The sequence below is a fragment of the Fistularia commersonii genome, unplaced genomic scaffold (assembly GCF_037954325.1).
Source record: "Fistularia commersonii isolate RoL2024-O1a breed Wild unplaced genomic scaffold, RoL_Fcom_v1.0 HiC_scaffold_47, whole genome shotgun sequence".
Taxonomy (NCBI): domain Eukaryota; kingdom Metazoa; phylum Chordata; class Actinopteri; order Syngnathiformes; family Fistulariidae; genus Fistularia; species Fistularia commersonii.
In genome coordinates, this window is record NW_028234005.1 from 326,832 (window position 1) to 348,843 (window position 22,012).

Here is a 22,012-nt window from a genome sequence, read left to right on the forward strand (position 1 = left end):
ACAACATATTTCAACAGTAGAAACCAGCTCGATGAAATTCATTAGTTATTTTCACTCCTAATCAAAAACGCTTCAACTCGGTGAGATGAAGACTTTTTGAATGAATGGCTATATGTTTTTAACATGTGATGGGATTACACTGAAATTGACATATATCGTGCAGAATCATGTCCTAGACAACATATATCAACAGCAGAAACCAGCTTGATGAAATTCATTAGTTATTTCCACTCCAACTCAAAAACAATTTAACTCGATAAGATAAGCAGTTTTTGACCTTATAGATATATCTTTTTAACTTGTAGCTGGATAACACTGAAGTTGACATATATTGTGCAGAATCATTTTCTAAACAACATATTTCAACAGGAGAAACCAGCTTGATGAAATTCATTAGTTATTTCCATCCCTAATAAAAAACGCTTCAACTCGGTGAGATTAGCACTTTTTTAACGAATGGCGATATCTTTTGAACTTGTAGCTGGATTACACTGAATTTGACATTAATTGTGCAGAATCATTTTCAAAACAACATATTTCAACAGGAGAAACCAGCTTGATGAAATTCATTAGTTATTTTCATCCCTAATAAAAAACGCTTCAACTCGGTGAGAGAAGCACTTTCTGAACGAATGGCTATATATTTTGATCCTGTAGCTGGGTTTCACTGAATTTGACATATATATTGCAGAATCACGTCCTAAACAACATATTTCAAAAGCAGAAACCAGCTTGATGAAATTCATTAGTTATTTTCACTCTTAATCAAAAACGCTCCAACCCGATAAGATACGCACTTTTTGAACGAATGGCTATATCTTTTGAACCTGTGATGTGATTACACTAAATTTGACATATATTGTGTAAAATCATGTCCTAAACAACATATATCAACAGCAAAAACCAGCATATTGAAATTCATTAGTTATTTCCACTCCAACTAAAAAACGCTTCAACTCGGTGAGATAAGCAGTTTTTGAACGAATGGCTATATCTTTTGATCTTTTCGCTGGATTACACTGAATTTGACATTAATTGTGCAGAATCATGTCCTATTCAACATATTTCAACAGCAGAAACCAGCTTGATGAAATCCATTAGTTTTTTCCACTCCTAATCAAAAACGCTTCAACTCTGTTAGATAAGACGTTTTTGAACGAATGGCTATATCTTTTGAACATGTGATGGGTTTAAGCTGAATTTGACATATTTTTTGCAGAATCATGTCCTAAACAACATATTTCAACAGCAGAAACCAGATTAATGAAATTCATAAGTTATTTCCACTCCTAATCAATAACACTTCAACTCGGTGAGAAAAGCACTTCTTTAATGAATGGGTATATCTTTTGAAAATGTACCTGGATTACACTGAATTTGACATAAATTGTACAAAATCTTGTCCTAAACAACATATTTCAACCCGATAAGATAAACACTTTTTGAACGAATGGCTATATCTTTTGATTTTGTCGCTGAATTATACTGAATTTGACATATTTTGTGCAGAATATTGTCCTAAACAACATATTTCAACAGCAGAAACCAGATTAATGAAATTCATTAGTTATTTCCACTCCTAATCAATAACGCTTCAACTCGGTGAGAAAAGCACTTTTTTAACGAATGGCTATATATTTTGATCTTGAAGCTGGGTTACACTGAATTTGACATATATTGTGCAGAATCATGTTCTAAACAAGATATTTCAACAGCAGAAACCGGCTTGATGAAATTCATTAGTTATTTCCACTACTAGTCAAAAACGCTTCAAGTCAGTGATATAAGAACTTTTTGAACGAATGGCTATATCTTTTGAATTTGTACCTGGATTACACTGAATTTGACATATTTTGTGCAGAATCATGTCCGAAACAACATATTTCCACAGCAGAAACCAACTTAATGAAATTCTTTTTTTTTTTTCCACTCCTAATCAAAAACGCTTCAACTCAGTGAGATGAAGACTTTTTGAACGAATGGATATATCTTTTGAACCTGTGATGTGATTAAACTGAATTTGACATATATTGTGCTTAATCATGTCCGAAACAACATATATAAACAGTAGAAACCAGAATGATGAAATTCATTAGTTATTTCCATTCCAACTCAAAAACAATTTAACTCGATAAGATAAGCAGTTTTTGACCTTATAGATATATCTTTTTAACTTGTAGCTGGATAACACTGAAGTTGACATATATTGTGCAGAATCATGTCCTAAACAACATATATCAACAGCAAAAACCAGCATATTGAAATTCATTAGTTATTTTAACTCCAACTCAAAAACGCTTCAACTCGGTGAGATGAGCAGTTTTCGAACGAATGGCTATATCTTTTGATCTTGTCGCTGGATTACACTGAATTTGACATATATTGTACAGAATCATGTCCTATACAACATCTATCAACAGCAGAAAAAGGCTTGGTGAAATTCAATAGTTATTTCCTCTCTTAATCAAAAACGCTTCAACTCGATGAGATAAGAACTTTTTGAACGAATGGCTTTATCTTTTGAACCTTGGATGGGATTACACAGAATTTGACATATATTGTGCAGAATCATGTACTGAACAACATATTTGAACAGCAGAAACCAGCTTGGTGAAATTCATTAGTTATTTCCACTCTTAATCAAAAACGCTTCAACCCGATAAGATAAACACTTTTTGAACGAATGGCTTTATCTTTTGAACCTGTGATGGGATTACACTGAATTTGAAATATATTGTACAGAATCATGTTCTAAACAACATATATCCAGCAGAAACCAGCTTGATGAAATTCATGAGTTATTTCCAGTCCAACTCAATAACGATTTAACTCGATAATATAAGCAGTTTTTGACCTTATGGCTATATCTTTTGAACTTGTAGCTGGATTACACTGAATTTGAAATATATTGTGCAGAATCATGTCCTAAACAACATATTTCAACAACAGAAACCAGCTTGATGAAATTCATGGGTCATTTCCACTCAAAATCAAAAACGTTTCAAATCAGTGAGATAAGCACTTTTTGAACGAATGGCTATATCTTTTGAACTTGTACCTGGATTACACTGAATACGAAATGTATTGTGCAGAATCATGTTCTAAACAACATATTTCAACGGCAAAAACCAGCTTGATGAAATCCATTAGTTATTTCCTCTCCTAATAAAAAACGCTTCAACTCGGTGAGAGAAGTACTTTCTGAACGAATGGCTATATTTTTTGAACTTGTAGCTGGATTACACTGAATTTGACATATATTGTGCAGAATCATGTACTGAACAACATATTTGAACAGCATAAACCAGCTTGGTGAAATTTATTAGTTATTTCCACTCCTAATCAAAAACGCTTCAACTCGGTGAGATAAGCACTTTTTGAACGAATGGCTATATCTTTTGAACTTGTAGCTGGATTACAATGAATACGAAATGTATTGTGCAGAATCATGTTCTAAACAACATATTTCAACAGCAGAAACCAGCTTGATGAAATTCACTAGTTATTCCCACTCCTATTCAAAAACGCTTCATTTCGGTGAGATAAGTCCTTTTTGAAGGAATGGCTATATCTTTTGATCTTGTAATGGGATCACACTGAATTTGACATATTTTGTGCTGAATCATGTCCTAAAAAACATATTTCAACAGCAGAAACCAGCTTGATGAAATTCATTAGTTATTTCCACTCCTAATCAAAAGCGATTTAACTCGGTAAGATAATTACTTTTTGACCTTATGGCTATATCTTTTGAATTTATAGCTGGATTATACTGAATTTGACATATATTGTGCAGAATCATGTCCTAAACAACATATATCAACAGCAAAAACCAGCATATTGAAATTCATTACTTATTTCCACTCCAACTCAAAAACGCTTCAATTCGGTGAGATAAGCAGTTTTTGAACGAATGGCTATATCTTTTGAACCTGTGATAGGATCACACTGAATTTGACATATATTGTTCAGAATCATGTCCTAAACAACATATATCAACAGCAGAAACCAGCTTGATGGAATTCATTAGTTATTTCCACTCCAAATCAAAAAAGCTTCAACTCGGTGAGATAAGCACTTTTTGAACGAATGGCTATATCTTTTGATCTTGTCGCTGGATTACACTGAATTTGAAATATATTTGCAGAATTATGCCCTAAACAACACATTTCAACAGCAGAAAGCGGCTTGATGACATTCATTAGTTATTTCCATTCCTAATCAAAAACGCTTTAACCCGATAAGATATACACTTTTTGATCGAATGGCTCTATCTTTTGAACATGTGATGGGATTACACTGAAGTAGACATATATTGTGCAGAATAATGTGCTAATCAACGTATTTCAACAGTAGAAACCAACCTGATGAAAATTCATTAGTTATTTCCACTCCTAATCAAAAACGCTTGAACTCGGTGAGATAAGCACTTTTTGAACGAATGGCTATATCTTTTGAAGTTGTAGCTGGATTACACTGAATTTGACATTAATTGTGCAGAATCATGTACTAAACAACATATTTCAACGTCAAAAACCAGCTTGATGAAATCCATTAGTTATTTCCACTCCTAATCAAAAACGCTTCAACTCGGTGAGAGAAGGACTTTCTGAACGAATGGCTATATTTTTTGAACTTGTGGCTGGATTACACTGAATTTGACATATATTGTGCAGAATCATGTACTGAACAACATATTTGAACAGCAGAAACCAGCTTGGTGAAATTCATGAGTTATTTCCACTCTTAATCAAAAACGCTTCAACCCGATAAGAAAAACACTTTTTGAACGAATGGCTATATCTTTTGAACATGTGATGGGATTACACTGAATTTGACATATATTGTGCAGAATCATGTTCTAAACAACATATATCACCAGCAGAAACCAGCTTGATGAAATTCATTAGTTATTTCCACACCTAAACAAAAACGCTTCAACGCGGTGAGATAAGCACTTTTTGAACGAATGGATATATCATTTGAAGTTGTAGCTGGATTACACTGAATTTGACATATATTGTGCAAAATCATGTTCCAAACAACATATGTCAACAGCAAAAACCAGCTTGATGAAATCCATTAGTTATTTCCACTCCTAATCAAAAATAGTTCAACTCGGTGAGAAAAGCACTTTATGAACGAATGGCTATATATTTTGATCCTGTAGCTGGGTTACACTGAATTTGACATATATGTTGCAGAATCATGTCCTAAACAACATATTTCAACAGTAGAAAACAGCTTGATGAAATTCATTAGTTATTTTCACTCGTAATCAAAAACGCTTCAACTTGGTGAGATGAAGACTTTTTGAACGAATGGCTATATGTTTTTAACCTGTAATGGGATTACACTGAATTTGACATATATTGTGTAGAATCATGTCCTAAAAGACATATATCAACAGCAAAAACCAGCATATTGAAATTCATTAGTTATTTCCACTCCAACTCAAAAACGCTTCAACTCGGTGAGATAAGCAGTTTTTGAACGAATGGCTATATCTTTTGATCTTGTCGCTGGATTATACTGATATTGACATATATTGTGCAGAATCATGTCCTAAACAACATATATCAACAGCAAAAACCAGCATATTGAAATTTATTAGTTATTTCCTCTCCTAATTAAAAACGCTTCAACGCGATAAGATAAACACTTTTTGAACGAATGGCTATAACTTTTGAACCTGTGATGGGATTACACTGACTTTGACATATTTTGTGCAGAATCATGTCCTAAAAAACATATTTCAACAGCAGAAACCAGCTTGATGAAATTCATTAGTTATTTCCACTCCTAATCAAAAACGCTTCAACTCGGTGAGAAAAGCACTTTTTGAACGAATGGCTATAAATTTTGATCCTGTAGATGGGTTACACTGAATTTGACATATTTTTTTCAGAATCATGTCCTAAAAAACATATTTCAACAGCAGAAACCAGCTTGATGAAATTCATTAGTTATTTCCACTCCAACTCAAAAACAATTTAACTCGATAAGATAAGCAGTTTTTGACCTTATAGATATATCTTTTTAACTTGTAGCTGGATAACATTGAAGTTGACATATATTGTGCAGAATCATTTTCTAAACAACATATTTCAACAGGAGAAACCAGCTTGATGAAATTCATTAGTTATTTCCATCCCTAATAAAAAACGCTTCAACTCGGTGAGATAAGCACTTTTTTAACGAATGGCGATATCTTTTGAACTTGTAGCTGGATTACACTGAATTTGACATTAATTGTGCAGAATCATTTTCAAAACAACATATTTCAACAGGAGAAACCAGCTTGATGAAATTCATTAGTTATTTCCATCCCTAATAAAAAAAGCTTCAACTCGGTGAGAGAAGCACTTTCTGAACGAATGGCAATATTTTTTGATCCTGTAGCTGGGTTTCACTGAATTTGACATATATATTGCAGAATCATGTCCTAAACAACATATTTCAAAAGCAGAAACCAGCTTGATGAAATTCATTAGTTATTTTCACTCTTAATCAAAAACGCTTCAACCCGATAAGATACGCACTTTTTGAACGAATGGCTATATCTTTTGAACATGTGATGTGATTACACTAAATTTGACATATATTGTGCAAAATCATGTCCTAACCAACATATATCAACAGCAAAAACCAGCATATTGAAATTCATTACTTATTTCCACTCCAACTAAAAAACGCTTCAACTCGGTGAGATCAGCAGTTTTTGAACGAATGGCTATATCTTTTGATCTTTTCGCTGGATTACACTGAATTTGACATATATTGTGCAGAATCATGTCCTATACAACATATTTCAACAGCAGAAACCAGCTTGATAAAATCCATTAGTTTTTTCCACTCCTAATCAAAAACGCTTCAACTCGGTTAGATAATACGTTTTTGAACGAATGGCTATATTTTTTGAACATGTGATGGGTTTAAGCTGAATTTGACATATTTTTTGCAGAATCATGTCCTAAACAACATATTTCAACAGCAGAAACCAGATTAATGAAATTGATTAGTTATTTCCACTCCTAATCAATAACGCTTCAACTCGGTGAGAAAAGCACTTTTTTAACGAATGGGTATATCTTTTGAAAATGTACCTGGATTACACTGAATTTGACATAAATTGTACAAAATCTTGTCCTAAACAACGTATTTCAACCCGATAAGATAAACACTTTTGAACGAATGGCTATATCTTTTGATTTTGTCGTTGAATAACACTGAATTTGACATATTTTATGCAGAATCATGTCCTAAACTACATATTTCAACAACAGAAACCAGATTAATGAAATTCATTAGTTAATTCCACTCCTAATCAAAAACGCTTCAACTCGGTGAGATAAGCACTTTTTGAACGAATGGCTATATCTTTTGAAAATGTACCTGGATTGCACTGAATTTTACATAAATTGTACAAAATCTTGTCCTAAACAACATATTTCAACCCTATAAGATAAACACTTTTTGAACGAATGGCTATATCTTTTGATTTTGTCGCTGAATTACACTGAATTTGACATATTTTGTGCAGAATATTGTCCTAAACAACATATTTCAACAGCAGAAACCAGATTAATGAAATTCAATAGTTATTTCCACTCCTAATCAATAACGCTTCAACTCGGTGAGAAAAGCACTTTTTGAACGAATGGCTATATCTTTTGAATTTGTACCTGGATTACACTGAATTTGACATAGTTTGTGCAGAATCATGTCCGAAACAACATATTTCCACAGCAGAAACCAGCTTAATGAAATTCTTTTTTTTTTTTTTCCACTCTTAATCATAAACGCTTCAACTCAGTGAGATGAAGACTTTTTGAACGAATGGATATATCTTTTGAACCTGTGATGGGATCACACTGAATTTGACATATATTGTGCAGAATCTTGTCCTAAACAACATATTTCAACAACAAAAACCAGCTTGATGAAATTGATTAGTTATTTCCACTCCTAATCAAAAACGCTTCAACTCCGTGAGATAAGCACTTTTTGAACGAATGGCTATATCTTTTGAACTTGTGATGGGATTACACTGAATTTGACATATTTTGTGCAGAATCATGTCCTAAAAAACATATTTCAACATCAGAAACCAGCTAGATGAAATTCATTAGTTATTTCCACTCCTAATCAAAAACGCTTCAACTCGGTGAGATAAGTCCTTTTTGAACGAATGGCTATATCTTTTGAACCTGTGATGGGATTACACTGAAGTTGACATATTTTGTTGCAGAATGATGTCCTACACAACATTTGTCAACGGCAGAAACCAGCTTGGTGAAATTTATTAGTTATTTCCAGTCCTAATCAAAAACGCTTCAACTCGGTGAGATAAGCACTTTTTGAACGAATGGCTATATCTTTTGAACTTGTAGCTGGATTACACTGAATACGAAATGTATTGTACAGAATCATGTTCTAAACAACATATTTCAACAGCAGAAACCAGCTTGATGAAATTCACTAGTTATTCCCACTCCTATTCAAAAACGCTTCATTTCGGTGAGATAAGTCCTTTTTGAAGGAATGGCTATATCTTTTGATCTTGTAATGGGATCACATTGAATTTGACATATTTTGTGCTGAATCATGTCCTAAACAACATATTTCAACAGCAGAAACCAGCTTGATGAAATTCATTAGTTATTTCCACTCCTAAACAAAAGCGATTTAACTCGGTAAGATAATTACTTTTTGACCTTATGGCTATATCTTTTGAATTTATAGCTGGATTACACTGAATTTGACATATATATTGCAGAATCATGTCCCAAACAACATATATCAACAGCAAAAACCAGCATATTGAAATTCATCATTTAATTCCACTCCAACTCAAAACGCTTCAACTCGTTGAGATAAGCAGTTTTTGAACGAATGGCTATATCTTTTGAACTTATAGCTGGATTACACTGAATTTGATATATTGTGCAGAATCATGTTCTAAACAACATATATCAACAGCAAAAACCAGCATATTGAAATTCATTAGTTATTTCAACTCCAACTCAAAAACGCTTCAACTCGGTGAGATGAGCAGTTTTCGAACGAATGGCTATATCTTTTGATCTTGTCGCTGGATTACACTGAATTTGACATATATTGTACAGAATCATGTCCTACACAACATCTATCAACAACAGAAAAAGGCTTGGTGAAATTCAATAGTTATTTCCTCTCTTAATCAAAAACGCTTCAACTCGATAAGATAAGATCTTTTTGAACGAATGGCTATATCTTTTGAACCTTCGATGGGATTACACAGAATTTGACATATATTGTGCAGAATCATGTCCTAAACAACATATTTCAACAGTAGAAACCAACTTGATGAAATTCATGAGTTATTTCCACTCCTAATCAAAAACGCTTCAACTCGGTGAGATAAGCACTTTTTGAACTAATGGCTGTATCTTTTGAACTTGTAGCTGGATTACCCTGAATTTTACTTTTTTTGTGCTGAATCATGTCCTATACAACATATTTCAACAACAAAAACCAGCTTGATGAAATTGATTAGTTATTTCCACTCCTAATCAAAAACGCTTCAACTCCGTGAGATAAGCACTTTTTGAACGAATGGCTATATCTTTTGAACTTGTGATGGGATTACACTGAATTTGACATATTTTGTGCAGAATCATGTCCTAAAAAACATATTTCAACATCAGAAACCAGCTAGATGAAATTCATTAGTTATTTCCACTCCTAATCAAAAACGCTTCAACTCGGTGAGATAAGTCCTTTTTGAACGAATGGCTATATCTTTTGAACCTGTGATGGGATTACACTGAAGTTGACATATTTTGTTGCAGAATGATGTCCTACACAACATTTGTCAACGGCAGAAACCAGCTTGGTGAAATTTATTAGTTATTTCCAGTCCTAATCAAAAACGCTTCAACTCGGTGAGATAAGCACTTTTTGAACGAATGGCTATATCTTTTGAACTTGTAGCTGGATTACACTGAATACGAAATGTATTGTACAGAATCATGTTCTAAACAACATATTTCAACAGCAGAAACCAGCTTGATGAAATTCACTAGTTATTCCCACTCCTATTCAAAAACGCTTCATTTCGGTGAGATAAGTCCTTTTTGCAGGAATGGCTATATCTTTTGATCTTGTAATGGGATCACATTGAATTTGACATATTTTGTGCTGAATCATGTCCTAAACAACATATTTCAACAGCAGAAACCAGCTTGATGAAATTCATTAGTTATTTCCACTCCTAAACAAAAGCGATTTAACTCGGTAAGATAATTACTTTTTGACCTTATGGCTATATCTTTTGAATTTATAGCTGGATTACACTGAATTTGACATATATATTGCAGAATCATGTCCCAAACAACATATATCAACAGCAAAAACCAGCATATTGAAATTCATCATTTAATTCCACTCCAACTCAAAACGCTTCAACTCGTTGAGATAAGCAGTTTTTGAACGAACGGCTATATCTTTTGATCTTGTCGCTGGATTATACTGAATTTGACATATATTGTGCAGAATCATGTCCTAAACAATATATATCAACAGCAAAAACCAGCATATTGAAATTCATTAGTTATTTCCACTCCAGCTCAAAAACGCTTCAATCGGTGAGATAAGCAGTTTTTGAACGAATGGCTATATCTTTGGAACCTGTGATAGGATCACACTGAATTTGACATATATTGTTCAGAATCATGTCCTAAACAACATATATCAACAGCAGAAACCAGCTTGATGGAATTCATTAGTTATTTCCACTCCAAATCAAAAAAGCTTCAACTCGGTGAGATAAGCACTTTTTGAACGAATGGCTATATCTTTTGATCTTGTGGCTGGATTACACTGAATTTGAAATATATTTGCAGAATTATGCCCTAAACAACAAATTTCAACAGCAGAAAGCGGCTTGATGAAATTCATTAGTTATTTCCATTCCCAATTAAAAACGCTTCAACACGATAAGATATACACTTTTTGATCGAATGGCTATATCTTTTGAACCTGTGATTGGATTACACAGAAGTTGACATATATTGTGCAGAATAATGTGCTAATCAACATATTTCAACAGTAGAAACCAACCTGATGAAAATTCATTAGTTATTTCCACTCCTAATCAAAAACGCTTCAACTCGGTGAGATAAGCACTTTTTGAACGAATGGCTATATCTTTTGAAGTTGTAGCTGGATTACACTGAATTTGACATTAAATGTGCAGAATCATGTTCTAAACAACATATTTCAACGTCAAAAACCAGCTTGATGAAATCCATTAGTTACTTCCACTCCTAATCAAAAATGCTTCAACTCGGTGAGAGAAGGACTTTCTGAACGAATGGCTATATTTTTTGAACTTGTGGCTGGATTACACTGAATTTGACATATATTGTGCAGAATCATGTACTGAACAACATATTTGAACAGCAGAAACCAGCTTGGTGAAATTCATTAGTTATTTCCACTCTTAATCAAAAACGCTTCAACCCGATAAGATAAACACTTTTTGAACGAATGGCTATATCTTTTGAACATGTGATGGGATTACACTGAATTTGACATATATTGTGCAGAATCATGTTCTAAACAACATACATCACCAGCAGAAATCAGCTTGATGAAATTCATTAGTTATTTCCACTCCTAATCAAAAACGCTTCAACTCGGTGAGATAAGCACTTTTTGAACGAATGGCTATATCTTTTGAACTTGGAGCTGGATTACACTGAATTTGACATATATTGTGCAAAATCATGTTCCAAACAACATATGTCAACAGCAAAAACCAGCTTGATGAAATCCATTAGTTATTTTCACTCCTAATCAAAAATAGTTCAACTCGGTGAGAAAAGCACTTTATGAACGAATGGCTATATATTTTGATCCTGTAGCTGGGTTACACTGAATTTGACATATATATTGCAGAATCATGTCCTAAACAACATATTTCAACAGTAGAAACCAGCTCGATGAAATTCATTAGTTATTTTCACTGCTAATCAAAAACGCTTCAACTCGGTGAGATGAAGACTTTTTGAATGAATGGCGATATGTTTTTAACATGTGATGGGATTACACTGAAATTGACATATATCGTGCAGAATCATGTCCTAGACAACATATATCAACAGCAGAAACCAGCTTGATGAAATTCATTAGTTATTTCCACTCCAACTCAAAAACAATTTAACTCGATAAGATAAGCAGTTTTTGACCTTATAGATATATCTTTTTTACTTGTAGCTGGATAACACTGAAGTTGACATATATTGTGCAGAATCATTTTCTAAACAACATATTTCAACAGGAGAAACCAGCTTGATGAAATTCATTAGTTATTTCCATCCCTAATAAAAAACGCTTCAACTCGGTGAGATAAGCACTTTTTTAACGAATGGCGATATCTTTTGAACTTGTAGCTGGATTACACTGAATTTGACATTATGGCTATATCTTTTGAACTTATAGCTGGATTACACTGAATTTGATATATTGTGCAGAATCATGTCCTAAACAACATATATCAACAGCAAAAACCAGCATATTGAAATTCATTAGTTATTTCAACTCCTAATCAAAAACGATTTAACTCGATAAGATATGCAGTTTTTGACCTTATGGCTATATCTTTTGAACTTGTGGCTGGATTACACTGAATTTGACATATATTGTACAAAATCATGTCCTATACAACATCTATCAACAGCAGAAACAGGCTTGGTGGAAATCATTAGTCATTTCCACTCAAAAACAAAAAAGCTTCAACTCAGTGAGATAATTACTTTTTTACCTTATGGCTATATCTTTTGAACTTATAGCTGGATTACACTGAATTTGACATATATTGTGCAGATTCCTGTCCTAAACAACATATATCAACAGCAAAAACCAGCATATTGAAATTCATTAGTTATTTCCACTCCAACTCAAAAACGATTTAACTCGATAATATAAGTAGTTTTTGACCTTATGGCTATATCTTTTGAACTTGTAGTTGGATTACACTGAATTTGACATATTTTGTGCAAAATATTGTCCTAAACAACATATTTCAACAGCAGAAACCAGATTAATGAAATTTATTAGTTATTTCCACTCCTAATCAATAACGCTTCAACTCGGTGAGAAAAGCACTTTTTTAATGAATGGCTATATATTTTGATCTTGTAGCTGGGTTACACTGAATTTGACATATATTGTGCAGAATCATGTCTGAAACAACATATTTCCACAGCAGAAACCAGCTTAATGAAATTCTTTTTTTTTTTTCACTCCTAATCAAAAATGCTTCAACTCAGTGAGATGAAGACTTTTTGAACGAATGGATATATCTTTTGAACCTGTGATGGGATCACACTGAATTTGACATATATTGTGCAGAATCTTGTCCTAAACAACATATATTAACAGCAGAAACCAGCATGATGAAATTGATTAGTTATTTCCACTCCAACTCAAAAAAAGATTTAACCTCTGTAAGATAAGCACTTTTTGACCTTATGGCTATATCTTTTGAACTTGTAGCTGGATTACACAGAATTTGACATGTATTGTGCAGAATCATGTTCTAAACAACATATGTCAACAGCAAAAACCAACTTGGTGAAATTCATTAGTTATTTCCACTCTTAATCAAAAACGCTTCAACCCGATAAGATAAGCACTTTTTGAATGATTGGCTATATCTTTTGAACCCGTGATGTGATTACACTAAATTTGACATATATTGTGCTTAATCATGTCCGAAAGAACATATATAAACAGCAGAAACCAGAATGATGAAATTCATTAATTATTTCCATTCCAACTCAAAAAAGATTTAACCTCGGTAAGATAAGCACTCTTTGACCTTATGGCTATATCTTTTGAACTTGTAGGTGGATTACACTGAATTTGACATATATTGTGCAGAATCATGTCCTAAACAACATATCTCACCAGCAGAAACCAGCTTGATGAAATTCATTAGTCATTTCCACTCAAAAACAAAAAAAGCTTCAACTCAGCGAGATAAGCACTTTTTGACCTTATGGCTATATCTTTTGAACTTATAGCTGGATTACACTGAATTTGATATATTGTGCAGAATCATGTCCTAAACAACATATATCAACAGCAAAAACCAGCATATTGAAATTCATTAGTTATTTCAACTCCAACTCAAAAACGCTTCAACTCGGTGAGATGAGCAGTTTTCGAACGAATGGCTATATCTTTTGATCTTGTCGCTGGATTACACTGAATTTGACATATAATGTACAGAATCATGTCCTATACAACATCTATCAACAGCAGAAAAAGGCTTGGTGAAATTCAATAGTTATTTCCTCTCTTAATCAAAAACGCTTCAACTCGATAAGCTAAGAACTTTTTGAACGAATGGCTATATCTTTTGAACCTTCGATGGGATTACACAGAATTTGACATATATTGTGCAAAATCATGTCATAAAAAACATATTTCAACAGTAGAAACCAACTTGATGAAATTCATTAGTTATTTCCACTCCTAATCAAAAATGCTTCTACTCGGTGAGATAAGCACTTTTTGAACTAATGGCTGTATCTTTTGAACTTGTAGCTGGATTACCCCTTAATTTTACATTTTTTGTGCTGAATCATATCCTATACAACATATTTCAACAACAGAAACCAGCTTGATGAAATTGATTAGTTATTTCCACTCCTAATCAAAAACGCTTCAACTCCGTGAGATAAGCACTTTTTGAACGAAAGGCTATAACTTTTGATCTTGACGCTGGATTACACTGAATTTGACATATTTTGCGTAGAATCACGTCCTAAAAAACATATTTCAACAGCAGAAACCAGCTTGATGAAATTCATTAGTTATTTCCACTTCTAATCAAAAACGCTTCAACCCGATAAGATAAACGCTTTTTGAACGAATGGCTATATCTTTTGAACCTGTGATGGGATTACACTGAATTTGACATATTTTGTGCAGAATCATGTCCTAAAAAACATATTTCAACATCAGAAACCAGCTAGATGAATTCATTAGTTATTTCCACTCATAATCAAAAACGATTTAACCCGGTAAGATAAGCACTTTTTGACCTTGAGGCTATATCTTTTGAACTTATAGCTGGATTACACTGAATTTGATATATTGTGCAGAATCATGTCCTAAACAACATATATCAACAGCAAAAACCAGCATATTGAAATTCATTAGTTATTTCAACTCCTAATCAAAAACGATTTAACTCGATAAGATATGCAGTTTTTGACCTTATGGCTATATCTTTTGAACTTGTGGCTGGATTACACTGAATTTGACATATATTGTACAAAATCATGTCCTATACAACATCTATCAACAGCAGAAACAGGCTTGGTGGAAATCATTAGTCATTTCCACTCAAAAACAAAAAAGCTTCAACTCAGTGAGATAATTACTTTTTTACCTTATGGCTATATCTTTTGAACTTATAGCTGGATTACACTGAATTTGACATATATTGTGCAGAATCATGTCCTAAACAACATATATCAACAGCAAAAACCAGCATATTGAAATTCATTAGTTATTTCCACTCCAACTCAAAAACGATTTAACTCGATAATATAAGTAGTTTTTGACCTTATGGCTATATCTTTTGAACTTGTAGTTGGATTACACTGAATTTGACATATTTTGTGCAAAATATTGTCCTAAACAACATATTTCAACAGCAGAAACCAGATTAATGAAATTTATTAGTTATTTCCACTCCTAATCAATAACGCTTCAACTCGGTGAGAAAAGCACTTTTTTAATGAATGGCTATATATTTTGATCTTGTAGCTGGGTTACACCGAATTTGACATATATTGTGCAGAATCATGTCTGAAACAACATATTTCCACAGCAGAAACCAGCTTAATGAAATTCTTTTTTTTTTTTTCACTCCTAATCAAAAATGCTTCAACTCAGTGAGATGAAGACTTTTTGAACGAATGGATATATCTTTTGAACCTGTGATGGGATCACACTGAATTTGACATATATTGTGCAGAATCTTGTCCTAAACAACATATATTAACAGCAGAAACCAGCATGATGAAATTGATTAGTTATTTCCACTCCAACTCAAAAAAAGATTTAACCTCTGTAAGATAAGCACTTTTTGACCTTATGGCTATATCTTTTGAACTTGTAGCTGGATTACACAGAATTTGACATGTATTGTGCAGAATCATGTTCTAAACAACATATGTCAACAGCAAAAACCAACTTGGTGAAATTCATTAGTTATTTCCACTCTTAATCAAAAACGCTTCAACCCGATAAGATAAGCACTTTTTGAATGATTGGCTATATCTTTTGAACCCGTGATGTGATTACACTAAATTTGACATATATTGTGCTTAATCATGTCCGAAAGAACATATATAAACAGCAGAAACCAGAATGATGAAATTCATTAATTATTTCCATTCCAACTCAAAAAAGATTTAACCTCGGTAAGATAAGCACTCTTTGACCTTATGGCTATATCTTTTGAACTTGTAGGTGGATTACACTGAATTTGACATATATTGTGCAGAATCATGTCCTAAACAACATATCTCACCAGCAGAAACCAGCTTGATGAAATTCATTAGTCATTTCCACTCAAAAACAAAAAAAGCTTCAACTCAGCGAGATAAGCACTTTTTGACCTTATGGCTATATCTTTTGAACTTATAGCTGGATTACACTGAATTTGATATATTGTGCAGAATCATGTCCTAAACAACATATATCAACAGCAAAAACCAGCATATTGAAATTCATTAGTTATTTCAACTCCAACTCAAAAACGCTTCAACTCGGTGAGATGAGCAGTTTTCGAACGAATGGCTATATCTTTTGATCTTGTCGCTGGATTACACTGAATTTGACATATAATGTACAGAATCATGTCCTATACAACATCTATCAACAGCAGAAAAAGGCTTGGTGAAATTCAATAGTTATTTCCTCTCTTAATCAAAAACGCTTCAACTCGATAAGCTAAGAACTTTTTGAACGAATGGCTATATCTTTTGAACCTTCGATGGGATTACACAGAATTTGACATATATTGTGCAAAATCATGTCATAAAAAACATATTTCAACAGTAGAAACCAACTTGATGAAATTCATTAGTTATTTCCACTCCTAATCAAAAATGCTTCTACTCGGTGAGATAAGCACTTTTTGAACTAATGGCTGTATCTTTTGAACTTGTAGCTGGATTACCCCTTAATTTTACATTTTTTGTGCTGAATCATATCCTATACAACATATTTCAACAACAGAAACCAGCTTGATGAAATTGATTAGTTATTTCCACTCCTAATCAAAAACGCTTCAACTCCGTGAGATAAGCACTTTTTGAACGAAAGGCTATAACTTTTGATCTTGACGCTGGATTACACTGAATTTGACATATTTTGCGTAGAATCACGTCCTAAAAAACATATTTCAACAGCAGAAACCAGCTTGATGAAATTCATTAGTTATTTCCACTTCTAATCAAAAACGCTTCAACCCGATAAGATAAACGCTTTTTGAACGAATGGCTATATCTTTTGAACCTGTGATGGGATTACACTGAATTTGACATATTTTGTGCAGAATCATGTCCTAAAAAACATATTTCAACATCAGAAACCAGCTAGATGAATTCATTAGTTATTTCCACTCATAATCAAAAACGATTTAACCCGGTAAGATAAGCACTTTTTGACCTTGAGGCTATATCTTTTGAACTTATAGCTGGATTACACTGAATTTGATATATTGTGCAGAATCATGTCCTAAACAACATATATCAACAGCAAAAACCAGCATATTGAAATTCATTAGTTATTTCAACTCCTAATCAAAAACGATTTAACTCGATAAGATATGCAGTTTTTGACCTTATGGCTATATCTTTTGAACTTGTGGCTGGATTACACTGAATTTGACATATATTGTACAAAATCATGTCCTATACAACATCTATCAACAGCAGAAACAGGCTTGGTGGAAATCATTAGTCATTTCCACTCAAAAACAAAAAAGCTTCAACTCAGTGAGATAATTACTTTTTTACCTTATGGCTATATCTTTTGAACTTATAGCTGGATTACACTGAATTTGACATATATTGTGCAGAATCATGTCCTAAACAACATATATCAACAGCAAAAACCAGCATATTGAAATTCATTAGTTATTTCCACTCCAACTCAAAAACGATTTAACTCGATAATATAAGTAGTTTTTGACCTTATGGCTATATCTTTTGAACTTGTAGTTGGATTACACTGAATTTGACATATTTTGTGCAAAATATTGTCCTAAACAACATATTTCAACAGCAGAAACCAGATTAATGAAATTTATTAGTTATTTCCACTCCTAATCAATAACGCTTCAACTCGGTGAGAAAAGCACTTTTTTAATGAATGGCTATATATTTTGATCTTGTAGCTGGGTTACACCGAATTTGACATATATTGTGCAGAATCATGTCTGAAACAACATATTTCCACAGCAGAAACCAGCTTAATGAAATTCTTTTTTTTTTTTTCACTCCTAATCAAAAATGCTTCAACTCAGTGAGATGAAGACTTTTTGAACGAATGGATATATCTTTTGAACCTGTGATGGGATCACACTGAATTTGACATATATTGTGCAGAATCTTGTCCTAAACAACATATATTAACAGCAGAAACCAGCATGATGAAATTGATTAGTTATTTCCACTCCAACTCAAAAAAAGATTTAACCTCTGTAAGATAAGCACTTTTTGACCTTATGGCTATATCTTTTGAACTTGTAGCTGGATTACACAGAATTTGACATGTATTGTGCAGAATCATGTTCTAAACAACATATGTCAACAGCAAAAACCAACTTGGTGAAATTCATTAGTTATTTCCACTCTTAATCAAAAACGCTTCAACCCGATAAGATAAGCACTTTTTGAATGATTGGCTATATCTTTTGAACCCGTGATGTGATTACACTAAATTTGACATATATTGTGCTTAATCATGTCCGAAACAACATATATAAACAGCAGAAACCAGAATGATGAAATTCATTAATTATTTCCATTCCAACTCAAAAAAGATTTAACCTCGGTAAGATAAGCACTCTTTGACCTTATGGCTATATCTTTTGAACTTGTAGGTGGATTACACTGAATTTGACATATATTGTGCAGAATCATGTCCTAAACAACATATCTCACCAGCAGAAACCAGCTTGATGAAATTCATTAGTCATTTCCACTCAAAAACAAAAAAAGCTTCAACTCAGCGAGATAAGCACTTTTTGACCTTATGGCTATATCTTTTGAACTTATAGCTGGATTACACTGAATTTGATATATTGTGCAGAATCATGTCCTAAACAACATATATCAACAGCAAAAACCAGCATATTGAAATTCATTAGTTATTTCAACTCCAACTCAAAAACGCTTCAACTCGGTGAGATGAGTAGTTTTCGAACGAATGGCTATATCTTTTGATCTTGTCGCTGGATTACACTGAATTTGACATATAATGTACAGAATCATGTCCTATACAACATCTATCAACAGCAGAAAAAGGCTTGGTGAAATTCAATAGTTATTTCCTCTCTTAATCAAAAACGCTTCAACTCGATAAGCTAAGAACTTTTTGAACGAATGGCTATATCTTTTGAACCTTCGATGGGATTACACAGAATTTGACATATATTGTGCAAAATCATGTCATAAAAAACATATTTCAACAGTAGAAACCAACTTGATGAAATTCATTAGTTATTTCCACTCCTAATCAAAAATGCTTCTACTCGGTGAGATAAGCACTTTTTGAACTAATGGCTGTATCTTTTGAACTTGTAGCTGGATTACCCCTTAATTTTACATTTTTTGTGCTGAATCATATCCTATACAACATATTTCAACAACAGAAACCAGCTTGATGAAATTGATTAGTTATTTCCACTCCTAATCAAAAACGCTTCAACTCCGTGAGATAAGCACTTTTTGAACGAAAGGCTATAACTTTTGATCTTGACGCTGGATTACACTGAATTTGACATATTTTGCGTAGAATCACGTCCTAAAAAACATATTTCAACAGCAGAAACCAGCTTGATGAAATTCATTAGTTATTTCCACTTCTAATCAAAAACGCTTCAACCCGATAAGATAAACGCTTTTTGAACGAATGGCTATATCTTTTGAACCTGTGATGGGATTACACTGAATTTGACATATTTTGTGCAGAATCATGTCCTAAAAAACATATTTCAACATCAGAAACCAGCTAGATGAATTCATTAGTTATTTCCACTCATAATCAAAAACGATTTAACCCGGTAAGATAAGCACTTTTTGACCTTGAGGCTATATCTTTTGATCTTGACGCTGGATTACACTGAATTTGACATATATTGTGCAGAATCATGTCCTAAACAACATATCTTAACAGCAGAAACAAGCTTGATGAAATTCATTAGTCATTTCCACTCAACCTCAAAAACGCTTCAACTCAGTGAGATAAGCACTTTTTGACCTTATGGATACATCTTTTGAACTTGTAGCTGGATTAACATGAATTTGACATATATTGTGCAGAATCATGTTCTAAACAAGATATTTCAACAGCAGAAACCGGCTTGATGAAATTCATTAGTTATTTCCACTCCTAATCAAAAACGGTTCAACTCGGTGTGAAGACTTTTTGAACGAATGGCTATATCTTTTTAACCTGTGATGGGATTACACTGAAATTGAAAAAATATTGTGCAGAATCATGTCCTAGACAACATATTTCAACAGTAGAAACCAGCTTAATGGAATTCGTTAGTTATTTCCACTCCTAATCAAAAACGCTTCAACTTGGTGAGATGAAGACTTTTTGAACGAATGGCTTTATCTGTTTAACCTGTGATGGGATTACCATGAAATTGACATATATTGTGCAGAATCATGTCCTAAACAACATATATCAACAGCAGAAACCAGCATGATGAAATTCATTAGTTATTTCCACTCCTAATCAAAAACGATTTAACTCGATAAGATATGCAGTTTTTGACCTTATGGCTATATCTTTTGAACTTGTGGCTGGATTACACTGAATTTGACATATATTGTACAGAATCATGTCTTATACAACATCTATCAACAGCAGAAACAGGCTTGGTGGAAATCATTAGTCATTTCCACTCAAAAACAAAAAAGCTTCAATTCAGTGAGATAATTACTTTTTTACCTTATGGCTATATCTTTTGAACTTATAGCTGGATTACACTGAATTTGACATATATTGTGCAGAATCATGTCCTAAACAACATATATCATCAGCAAAAACCAGCATATTGAAATTCATTAGTTATTTCAACTCCAACTAGAAAACGCTTCAACTCGGTGAGAAAAGCAGTTTTTGAACGAATGGCTATATCTTTTGATTTTGTCGCTGGATTACACTGAATATGACATATATAGTTGAGAATCATGTCCTATACAACATATTTCAACAGCAGAAAAAAGCTTGATGAAATTCATTTGTTATTTGCACTCCGAATCAAATACGCTTCAAGTCGGTGAGATATAGACTTTTTGAACGAATGGCTATATCTTTTGAACTTGTAGCTGGATTACACTGAATTTTACATATATTGTACAGAATCATGTCCTAAACAACATATTTCAACAGCAGAAACCAGCTTGATGAAATTCATTTGTTATTTCCATTCCAACTCAAAAACGATTTAACTTGATAAGATAAGCAATTTTTGACCTTAAGGCTATATCTTTTGAACTTGTAGCTGGATTACACTGAATTTGATATATATTGTGCAGAATCATGTCCTATACAACGTCTATCAACAGCAGAAACAGGCTTGCTGAAATTCAATAGTTATTTCCTCTCTTAATCAAAAACGCGTTAACTCGGTGAGATAAGCAATTTTTGCATGAATGGCTACATGTTATGAACCGGTGATGGGATTACACTGAATTTGACA